Here is a 12,266-nt window from a genome sequence, read left to right as displayed (position 1 = left end):
AACTCAAAAAGATACAAAGATCCAGCCTCCGAGTCTCTGCAAAGTCACAAGATGATACTGGACGATTACACCTGTATGCCTGGAATCAGGTGACAAGATACAAATATCTATTATTCCCTGGAAATGAAAATGAAATGAATACAAATACACACACACACACACACACATGCGTGCATACATAGAGTATACATACAATATGTAAATATATTGTATTATGAATACTACAAATGTATATAAATATATTTATTTAGTTATAAAGTGCTCTGAAAACACTCTTTTAAGATTAAATGAGTCCCCAACACCACCATCCGCTATAAGAAGAGAAAAACATTCTGAATTATAACTAATGCAAAATAAACTAAAATTCTGGAAAACATAATGAAGTCATGATGATGTAGCAGCAAAAGTTTCAGTGACCCCCAGGTCAAGAGTTCGGAGAAGGGAGAGCAGGATAAAAGAAGCAAAGATGGGACAACATAACACATGAATGGCTCTAGGCTGGGAATAAAGGGGGTGGTCTTTAGATGTAATTCTGAAGCTGATGACTCCAGGCATTTCTGGACATCACTCAGATCTAGGAAGGAGAGAGCATTATTCTGCAACCTTCTCTTTCTTTGTCCACCCACCAAGGACTGCTCTCCCCTAGGTCACATGTCCATCTAGGGTTCAGTTACCTGAGGTCACAGAAGGTCAAGTTCATGTCATATAAAAAAAGATGCAGAAGCCCAGACCTGAGGGAAGAGAGGACAGTTTTGAAAGTCAGGGACAAGAGCTGGGAAAGGCTTGTCTGCTGCAGCAGGATAACTTTAGAACAAGAGCGGGAATCGAAAACAGGTCCCTCATTCCCAGACCAACATTTTAGCTACCAGAGCACATTATCACTTCAAATACAAGTTTTCTAAGTGAGAGGCTCATGTTAGATAATTTCCAAAGCCCAACAATCACTAGAGCACTGTGGTAAAGTTTCAGTACAGCATGAGGATTATTTTGTTAGTAAACATAAACCATTTCTTTGAAGTGTTTGTTTCAGTGGGGGGAGGTATACTGTGTGGTGATAGAGTGTAGGTTTTGGAGTTGGACTCCCTGGGTTCATCCTTGGCTCTCTGGGGTCCCTCCCCATCTACTCACAGTCTCTGAGCCACCTCGTATGTTTTTTATGAAAGATACATGAAATAGCCAATACGAAGAACTCATTGCAATTCTTGGCATTTTACTTTTATGAGATGTAAAAATACCACTGCTGTTATAGCAGGAAAGGATGGATGAAGAAAAGCCTTTCTCTCGCTAAGCCTGATATCAGTCTTTCGTCCACAATAAATTTACAATCTGATATTGACCTTTTGTGATATCAACCCAATCCCAGAAAAAAAATTATTTATCACGATGACCTCTTAGGATAAAGTCAGATGAACAAAACACAAATTATTATTTCATCACATAAGCATTGATCATTGATTTTTTTTAAGTGATGAGGGAAAAGACATTTCTCAGTAAACCCTGGTTCACACAGTGAAATTAACATAACCTCCCGTCCTCCATCCTCCTCTCCCCACTGCCCCCACCTTCTCCTCCCTTCATCCTTCCTGTGAGCATCTCCTTAGCATTGTCCTAGCTCCTGTGATGTACCCTCCCAGGACTCTCTTCAATAGAGGAAAAAAATGCACTTTTTATTGATTTCATTTCATATACATTTATGCTGTTGGTTGGCTGCTTTTATGTTACATCCAACCTTCAGAATTTGGGTTGAATATGTCATGCCATGATGTGCAGGGGGCCTGCAGAGAGAGCGCCCCTGGACATTAATGGGAGCCGAGTACATTCAAAGGAAGAATTTTGCTTTCAGTGTATTTAACACTGTTTGCCTAGAGTTCCGTCTCCACAGGGGCTAACATCTGTGTAAAACAGCAGGGAGGGGAGCTCCTGGCCTAGGCCCTGCTGAGAACAAAGCCAGGACACCTGAGAATTAAAGAGCTCCCGTCCTTCAAAGCTTTCCCAAGACCTATCATCCTCCTCTCTGTCTCGACACTTTTACTACCCACCTCTGCACCACTAGACAATTCACACCCAGAGTCGCTGCACAAGTGGATAAACTTGAATAAACGGCATCAGACCGTTTACATCTTATTGTCACTCACTCTTGTTGATCAGAACGGCGTTCCTGAGATGTATCCGCCTTGCTCTAGCTCATTCATTTTCATAGCTGGAGAGCATTTTGTTGTTCCTAATGTTTTATTTCTTAAGCTGAGCGGTGGGTACCTTTGATGTTGGTTATGTTTGTTTCTAAACTTTACCAGAAGTCAGAGATAGTTTATGATTTAAAGAATAAAGTGAGTGCTGTCTTGCAGGTTCTCTGGGGGCATACAATGCTTCTTATAGCCATGCTTGGCTGTCCTGGTGGTTTGCAGAGGGCCGCTCCCCACTCATTCACGTTCCTGGGGCTTGAGTTCCACAACTCATACTTTTGTAATAAGACTAGTTGTGTTTACTGAACCCTGATGCTGTGCCAGGCACCGTACCAAGTGCTTTGAGAGGGTGATCTCACTTAGTCCTCATAACAATACTACAGGGAGGGGGTGTCATTATTAGACTGCATTTATAGCTGAGAGAGATGAGGCTCAGCAGTTTGGTGACTTGGCCAGCGTGAGATGGCGAGGAAGGTGCAGAGCCAGCATTCGCAAGCAGACCTCTCTGACTGAAAGATCCACGTTCTCATGACTCACCACCTCATGTTTTTCCACAGTTGGGGGAGGGAGGGGTGCCTTTGGCTTGGTCTGGACTCTGTCGGTTGGCCTGGCCCCTCCTCAGAACACTTGGTCCTCACCCAGCAAGATGGCAGAGAAGTAGGAGACCTAAATATCATCAGGTCCCAGGAATTCAGCTAGATAGTTATCAAATCATTCCAAACACCTACAAACTCAACAGGAGATTGAAGAGAAGAAGAGCAGCAATTCTATGAACAGAGAATCGACCACTTTCTGGAAGGTAGGACATGGTGAGAAGTGAATCCGAGGTGACACATGGGAAGATAGACCCCCGGTGGTTGGGGGCAGGGGTTTGGCTCCTGACAAGCAGTGGAGCAGCGCAGCACAGAATCGGAACTTTTAGAAGTCTGCTCCGCTGAGGGACGTTGCTCCAGAGGCTAAGTGGGGATGGAGTGTTTTCAGGGTGTTCTCAGGTCCTGCGGGATCACAGAAGGATCAAGGGTGTGTGAGTGTAGCAGAGCTCGCAGGTATCAGAGCAGGGAAGCTGGCTACAGAGAAAGATCGAAGTGGGGGTCTCAGCTCGGGTTTACCTTAAGCCATGATCCACAACACAGTTGGGTCACTGCTGTTTGGGCAGGGACCCCACAAGTGGCAGATCTGGAGAGACCCTTTCCTTCCTCCTCTGGGAGATCCAGGAGCGTACAACAGGAATTTCCTGGGTTTGGAGACTCCAAACGGGGCTGTGCGCCAGAGATAAAAATGCTTGGTTACAGGCCGGGTGAGCTCAGAGAGCGGCTGGAGACCAGGTAGACAAGCATGATTGACTGCTTTTCTCTGAAGGTGCACTGAGGAGTGAGGCCCGAGCTCTCAACTCCTCCTGGCCAGAGACTGGGAGGCCGCCATTTTCATTCCCATCCTCCGGAACTCTATGGAAAGCGTTCAGGGAACAAAAGCTCCCACAGTGAACCGGAGCAGATTACTTAGCCCAGCCCCTGGCAAGAGCAGTGCATTTCCACCTTGGGCAAAGACATTTGAGAATCACTGCAACAGGCCCCTCCCCCAGAAGATCAGCAAGAACATCCAGCCAAGACCAAGTTTACCGTTCAAAGAGAACAACTGCAAAACTCCAGTGCTAGGAGAATATAGCACATAGATTCATGGCTTTCCCCCCATGATTCTTTAGTCTTTCAAAGTTAAATTTTTTTAATTTTATTTTTTTCTTTTTCTATTTTTAAAATTTTTCCTCTTTCCTATTTCAACGTCTTTTAACTATTTTATCTTATCAATACCTTTTTTTTTTTTTAAGATTTTTTTTTTTTATTTGACAGAGATCACAGGTAGGCAGCGAGGCAGGCGAGACAGGCAGAGAGAGAGAGGAGGAAGCGGGCTCCCTGCCGAGCAGAGAGCCCGATGCGGGGCTCGATCCCAGGACCCTGGAATCATGACCCTAGCTGAAGGCAGAGGCTTTAATCCACTGAGCCACCCAGGCGCCCCTTATCAATACCTTTTTAAAAATCTTTTTAATTTTCATTGTTATAGTCATTCTATCCCTTCATTGTATTTAACCTTATTTTTTGTATACATATAGGTTTTTCTTTCTTTAAAAATTCTGGGATACAGTTTCTTCTAATAGATCAAAATATACCCTAAATCTAGCTCATGACTTTGTTCTAGTCTCCAGCCTGATCACATTCTTTCCTTTTTTTTTTCTTTTTTAACCAACTTCTTATCTTACCAATTCTTTTTATAGAATCTTTTAAAATTTTCATCTTTATGGTCATAATCCATCCCTCCATCATGTTTACCCTTATTGTGTGTGTGTATAGGTTTTTCTTTCTTTATAATTTTGGGAGGTAGTTTCTTCTAACAGACCAAAATATGTCCAAAATCAAGTGTGTGGTCCTTTTCTATTCACCAGTTTAATCATATATATTCATATATATGTATACATATATATGAATATTTTCCCCCCTTTCTTCTTCCTCCAGTTTCAGGTCTCTTCTGATTTGGTTGGGGTCATTGCTACCCTTTTAGTACTTTGTTCTCTCATTTTTCTATTCTTATCTGGATAAAATGACAAGGCCGAAAAACTCACCTCAAAAAAAAAAAAAAAAAAAGAACAAGAGGCAGTACCAACAGCTAGGGACCCAATTAATATGGACATTAGTAACATATGAGAATTAGAGTTCAGAATGATGATTATCAAAAAAAGCATGGAAGATACTAGAGAATCCCTTTCTGGAGAAATAAAATCCCTCTCCAGAAAAATAAAAGAACCAAAATCTAATCAAGTTGAAATAAAAAAAGCTATTAATGAGATGCAATAAAAAATGGCGGCTACCAGGGCACCTGGGTGGCTCAGTGGGTTAAAGCCTCTGCCTTCAGCTCACGTCATGATCCCAGGGTCCTGGGATCCAGCCCCACATCGGGCTCTGCTCAGTGGGGAGCCTGCTTCCCCCTCTCTCTCTGCCTGCCTCTCTGCCTACTTGTGATCTCTGTTAAATAAATAAATAAAATCTTAAAAAAAAAAAAAATGAAGGCTCATACTGCTAGGACAAATGAGCCAGAAGAGAGAATTAGTGATATAGAAGACCAAATGATGGAGAATAAAGAAGCTCAGAAAAAGAGAGATAAACAACTTCTGCACCACGAGGGGAGAATTCATGAGATAAGTGATACCACAAGATAAAACAATATTAGAATAACTGGGATCCCAGGAGAAGAAGAAGAAAGAGAAAGAGAGGGGTCGAAGGTATATTGGAGAATTATAATATAGAATTTCCCTAATTTGGGAAGGGGAACAAGCATCAAAATCCAGGAGGCACTGAGAACCCCCGCTAAAAATCAGTAAAAATAGGTCCGAACCCCATCATCTAAGATTAAAACTTACAAGTATTAGTGACAAAGAGAAAATCCTGAAAGCAGCTCGGGACAAGAGATTTGTAACAGAGAATGGTAGAAATATTGGATTGGCAGCAGACCTATCCACAGAGACCTGGCAGGCCAGAAAGGACTGGCGTGATATATTCAGACCACGGAAAGAGAAAAATATGCAACCAAGAAGACTATATCCAGTTAGGCTGTCATTGAAAATATAAGGAGAGATAAAAAGCTTCCAGGACAAACAAAACTAAAAGAATTTGCAAACACCAAACCAGCCCTACAGGAAATATTGAAAGGGGTCCTCTAAGCAAAGAGAAAGACTAAGAGTAACAGACAAGAAAGGAACAGAGACAAAATACAGTAACAGTCACCTTACGGGCAATACAATGGCACTAAATTCGTATCTTTCAATAGTTACCCTGAATGAAAATGGGCTGAATGCCCCAATCAAAAGACACAAGTTATCAGAATGGGTTAAAAAAAAACAAGACCCATTGATATGCTGTCTGCAAGTAACTCATTTTAGATCCAAAGACACCTCCAGATTTAAAGTGAGGGGGTGGAAAACTATTTACCATGCTAATGGACATCAAAAGAAAGCTGGGGTGGCAATCCTTATATCAGACAAATTAGATTTTAAGCCAAAGACTGTAATAAGAGATGAGGAAGGACACTATATCATACTTAAAGGGTCTGTCCAACAAGAAGATCTAACAATTTTAAATATCTATGCCCCTAACATGGGAGCACCAATCATATAAACCAATTAATAAGAAAATCAAAGAAACACATCAACAATAATACAATAATAGTAGGGGATTTTAACAACCCCCCTCACTGAAATGGACAGATAAGCCAAGCAAAAGATCAACAAGGAAATAAAGGCTTTAACGGTATATATAAAATATTTATTTATTTATTTATTTATTTAAAGGTATAGTATACAATGGAATACTATGCAGCCATCAAACCGCCCCCCCCAAATCTTGCCATTTGCAACAACATGGATGGAACTAGAAGATATTATGCTCAGTGAAATAAATCAATCAGAGAAAGACAATTATCATATGATCTCTCTGATATGAAGAATTTGAGAGGCAGGAAGGGGGATTGTGGGAGGTAGGGAGGGAAAAAATGAAACAAGATGGACTGGGGAGAGAGACAAACATAAGAGACTCTTAATCTCAGGAAACAAACTGAGGGTTGCTGGGTGAGTGGTGGGGAGAGGGATAGAGTGGCTGGGTTATGGACATTGGAGAGGGTGTGGTATGGTGAGTGCCTACCGCAGGGGTTGGCCAAGAGACTCTTTTGGGAAGGGCCTTCTGACCTGTGAGATTTTTCTCCTAACAAGATTATAAAGTCATTGTCGTTTTTCTTTTCTGTTTTTTTCTCCTTGCTTCCCTTTCTTCTTCCTCTTTCTTAAATATAAAAAGCATTTACATTTGTTAATGCAGGGATTTTAAGTATGCCAACTTCATATTCTCATTTTTTTTAATGCATCAGGAGCCTTTAAAGCATGGAAGTGGCTGGGCCACTGAGAAATCTCACTTGGGCTCTGTAGGAGGGGAAGGGTCAGGATCTTGTAGGTCACCCCGCTGTGTGCTCAGAATTCCCTCTGATACCCTGGAGAACTCTCTGAGTTGCGACAGCCAGACAAAATAAAACCTCTTGTATGGGTCTGTACTCTCTCTAATAGAAGATAACTTGAGGGGCACCTGGGTGGCTCAGTGGGTTAAGCGTCTGCCTCCAGTTCAGGTCATGATCCCAGAGTCCCTGGGCTGGAGTCCTGGGATCGATCCCTGCATCGGGCTCCTCTCTCAGCAGGGAGACTGCTTCTCTCTCTCCCTTTGCTGCTCCCCCTGCTTGTGCTCTCTCTTTCTCTCTGACAAATAAATACATAAAATCTTTAAAAAAAAAAAAGAAGAAGAAGAAGGTAACTTGAAAGATAACAGGATTTGTTTGTCTGCTTGTTTTTACCAGATTTCCAATCCAAATTTGCACTGGCTGTGGATGAATAACTATTTAAGATGAGTGTTACAGGACCGAGCTGACAGGTGGCACCTCTCAGTTGCAACCTTCCCCCAAAACCTATTCCAAGAGCCCCACAGCCGGGGGAGTTCTCTTCTGGGGCTGTGCTACCAAAACCCAAACCAGCAGGTGAAGAAAAAAAAAGAGAGAAATCAACTCCACGCCTCCGAAAGAACCAGCAATGTATTCATCAATCCTAGCCAGGAAGCTACTCCGCTGTTTGAATAATTCCAAATGTTCTGAGGGGGACCGCTGCTCCTTGGAAAAGGATGTCGTAACTTCAGGCACTTGTGACAAAACCTGGGTGAATTATTAGACAATTTCATGCTGGTTTGCGGAGTGATTAAAACAAGTGGCCTTGAATGATAGCACATGTTATAAAGAGATGGAGCCTTTCAGTTATAAAAGATGTATCAATCAGGGGAAAGCAAATACAAATTAAAGTTTGATGAGCAATTGGATATTAATTGCTACTAACTCCGCTTTTTATGTCATCTTGATGTGGAGTGGATCATAAACATGGTAAGCGATACTAATAATGTATGTTCACTTCAATACAACTTTATGGCGTCATTTATTAAGGAAACCAATATTGAGTTTGAGTTGTTGGTGCAATGGTATGTGCTTTTCCTATTGTATACCTTCACCTCGCTCTCGTCACGCAGGCTCTCTGCCGCAGCCTGTGGGGGACATTGCAGTTGGTTAGACGCAGAAGACCCATTCCCTGGTTTTCGCTTTATGCACCGATTCTAAATTATAGTGGAAACAGGTTTAATAGCAACCTAGAGCCTTATGCTTTTTTCCAGAGTTGTTGTTTTTTGGTTTTTTTTTTTTTGTTTTTTTCACAAGTTGCCCGCTCTTTTCTGAATTTAGACAGCAAGTTCAAGAAAAGGAATGTCATCTTAAGGTTATTAAATAAACACCAAATGGACACTGTAGCATATGCCTATAAATAGCCACTGTGTTTTACCTCAAGAAAAACACATTTTATTCTAAATATAAAAGTAATTTCCAATTAAAAAATACAAAAATGATACATGATTACTAATAAAAGAAGAAAATAAAAATTATCTTCTTAAAAATTAAAATGGAAGCATGCTGGATAATCAGGTTCATAACATCCTTGTTTCCTTTAATAATCCATTTGGACAATTTTTCAACTTCATTTTACCTGGATTCATAGCCCAGTTCTGCCATCTCTTCACTGTGTGACCATGGGCAAGTTACTTAACCTCTCTGTGCTTTCTCATCTGTAAAATGGAAATCACCAAATGCACCTTAAGGAGTATTGTAATCGTAGATGAGACATTTTTTAACACATCCTTTAAAGCTACTATTTAGTGCTTAGCACTGTGCCTATCATGTTCAAAAAGTTATCTATTTTTATTAAGACAGTATTGCTTCTAATGGATGAGGTCTAATCGGCTGCATTGCCAAACTATAATATATTTAATCAATCATTAATGCTGATCTTTTTTTAAAAGATTTTATTTATTTATTTGACAGACAGAGATCACAAGTAGGCAGAGAGGCAGGCAGAGAGAGAGGGGGATGCAGGCTCCCTGCTGAGCAGAGAGCCCGGTGGGTGCGGGGGCCTGATCCCAGGATCCTGAGATCATGACCTGAGCTGAAGGCAGAGGCTTTAACCCACCGAGCCACCCAGGTGTCCCATTAATGCTGATCTTTGAGGTTGACACCGCCATTTCAAGAATACCCGGTGTTAATTACCTTGGGATAAACATTCAGGAGCCCACAAGACTAGAAAACATTGAAGAAATATGGCTTCTCTTTGCTGCACTGGTTGCCATGACTTAGAACTTCAACAGAGTGTATAGAAGACACGATACTTCATAACTACGTTATTATTACATACTAATGTACTGCATACATTACTGCATTATTACTACTTGCCTCCCTATGACAAATTTACTAGTTCTGTTCTTTTGTTTTAAAAATCAACCACAGTTTCCCTTTGGCTGATTGAAGGATAGGCCAGCTTAGATGGAGGCTGGAAAGTCGCTGGAGATCCTTGGGAAGTCTCGGACAGTATTTTGTTGATATTTGGGAGATAAACTTTGCCTACTCTGGGGGTCAGAAGCAGACAACGCTGATGTGCATTGGATTTTTTCATGGATAGAAATCTATTAATTAGGCTAGTGCTCTGAGAAACACAGACTGTTTGCCTTAGAACCTATATATTTATTTTCTGCCCTTAATTTAAACAGATTATTCAAAGGGGATGTGCATTAATAAATAGCAAGGTGAAGGACTGAACCTAATCTGGGGCGAGGCTTTCACCGTATGTGTATGAACTTAGAGGAACGCCCAGCAAGAAGTGAAATGCACTCTTTGCACAAAGCAAAAGGAGGAGGCAGGCAAGTGCAGAGTGCAGAAGGGATCCTTCTGTTCCAGATTTGTTTGATGAAAAGACAGGTTTGCTGTCATGGTTTGTAAATACGTCAGGACCATAATTACTACTCACACTGCCCTGGGGTGGGGGGCTGGGAAAGGCAGGTTTATGTGAAAATTAGAGAATCAGATCTCAGAACAGGCACCCAGTGATGGCAGGGCAGGCTTTTAGCAAACGAAAGACATGTGTTGCATCTCATTAAAAGAGGAATTTCCTTTCACTGCCATGGAGGGACTCAGATGTCAAAATTCCCCTCCAAAGTACATGGACTATTTTCAAAATAGGCAGAGTCCCCGCTCCTTGTATCTGCTCTTAATTCAAGAGATACCTAACGGTAGTCTAACAAGAGTCCGTTTCAGAAGAAATTAATGAGGAACATCCATTAATTATGTATGCTCTGAAACAGTAGGTCTGCTAATGTTTCTGCTAATCACCAAAGCTAAACAGATGTATCTTCATAAAGACAACCTTGAAGGATGGAATGAGTATAAAAAGGTGCAAATAGGAGAAATCCGCCCGTGTACAGGGATGGCAGGAAGCAATAGTTGTGGAAACACTGGCCCTGCCCAAGACAGTATTTGCTTAAACTGCAAGGCGCTGGAAAATCGTCGGAGCAGGTTCTGTTCCCGTTTCCCAGTGTTTAAGTATTCTATCAAGCAGTAAAGATAGGAGTTGGACGTAGGGGTGGAGGACGAAAAGAACGAGACCGCTATTCTGAAACAGCTTTGAAAGCTGCCCCCTTTCTGGAACCGTTCCAAAGGCAGCTTCTTCCATGGCAACTGAATGAGGGGCAAGGCTGGAAATGTCAACACCATCGTGTACAAATCTGGATGATTCAAACCTTCGTTTTTGCTTTCACATTGATTCGGACAGAATAAAATGTGTCGGTCCCTTTTCTGAGTTGCAAAAGTCTTGTCAGATACGGAGTGGCAGTTTGTGTGGGACCACGTTTTTTCCTTTTTAAGGTTTTATTTATTTATTAGAGAGATTGAGAGAAAGAAAGCACAAGAAGCAGGGGCGGCAGTGGGAGCAGCAGACTCCCCACTGAGCAGGGAGCCCAACACGGGGCTCGATCCCAGGACCCTGAGATCATGACCTGAGCCGAAGACAGACGCTCAACTGAGTGAGCCATCCAGGCGTGCCTAAATGGGGCCATTGCTGAGAGCTGGCCCATCCAGCTTGAAAATCTGGCTCTTCCATTCACTAGCTTTGTATTGGCGGGAGTGACCTCTGAGTACCACGGCTTCCTGACTCACAACATGGGATGGCAAGAGGACCCACCACTAGGTTGTAAAATGAGCTCTTAAGAGCCCAAAATACATGCTCAGTTTTTGTGAGGTATTATTATTATATATTGTTATTCCATATAGTTTTTATTTTCAGGACAGCTTTACTGCAGTCAATTTATGAGTATGGTAGTAGTGGGTATTTCACCCAGAATTCACATTCTGTACGGCCACAGCTTTCATGATGGGATGACAGCGATAGGTTCCACCTTGCCTTCTAACTCACACTGTCCGTCATGATGATTTTGCATGATCCTTTGAGAACAGAATTCCCTTCGCGATCCTATGAGGAGGAACAAGATGCTTGATATCAACTTGGGGACCAAAATGGCAGCCACAGAAGACTGGCGTGCTAACCCTGTGCCTTTTCCAGGGCTCCTCTTCCCATCTACGCTGGAGACCGAGGATTAGTTCTTTTCAAAGGCACTTGTAGCCCTCGGACCTTGTATCCAAAGGGTCACAGGGAACGACCCTTCTTTGGGAAGGTCATCTCTGTCCTGCCTGTTGAATCATGTGTCATCGACATGTGGAGGGATCCTAGGAAGCATTTCTCATGCTGCATGCAGAATCACCTGGGGAACTTTAAAAAATATCTATGCATATTTACATATGTATTTGTTTATACTGAGTGTGCAGGTGCAAGGGAGCATGTGGTGTGTGTGGTGTGTGTGCATGTGTGATGTGTGCACATGTGTGGGTGTGTGTCTACACAAGCCCCTCTCTAGCACTCCTGAATTAGAATCGTCTTGCTGAGGCCTAGTAACCGGCATTTTTAAAAGCTTGCTAGGAAAGTTCTAGTGTACGGTCAGATTTGGGAGCTACTGCTCAAAGGCAGGGGTTCTCTACATCGCGTGTCACAGCGCGTTTGTCTCTCATCATTTGCTGTGATTAAAGAGTATCAATATTTACGAAAGACCTGCTGTCATGAATTAGGGTGGATGTGAGCTTATCTCCATA

This window comes from Lutra lutra, chromosome 5 (assembly GCF_902655055.1).
Source record: "Lutra lutra chromosome 5, mLutLut1.2, whole genome shotgun sequence".
In the NCBI taxonomy this organism is placed as follows: Eukaryota; Metazoa; Chordata; class Mammalia; order Carnivora; family Mustelidae; genus Lutra; species Lutra lutra.
This window is presented reverse-complemented; position numbering follows the sequence as displayed.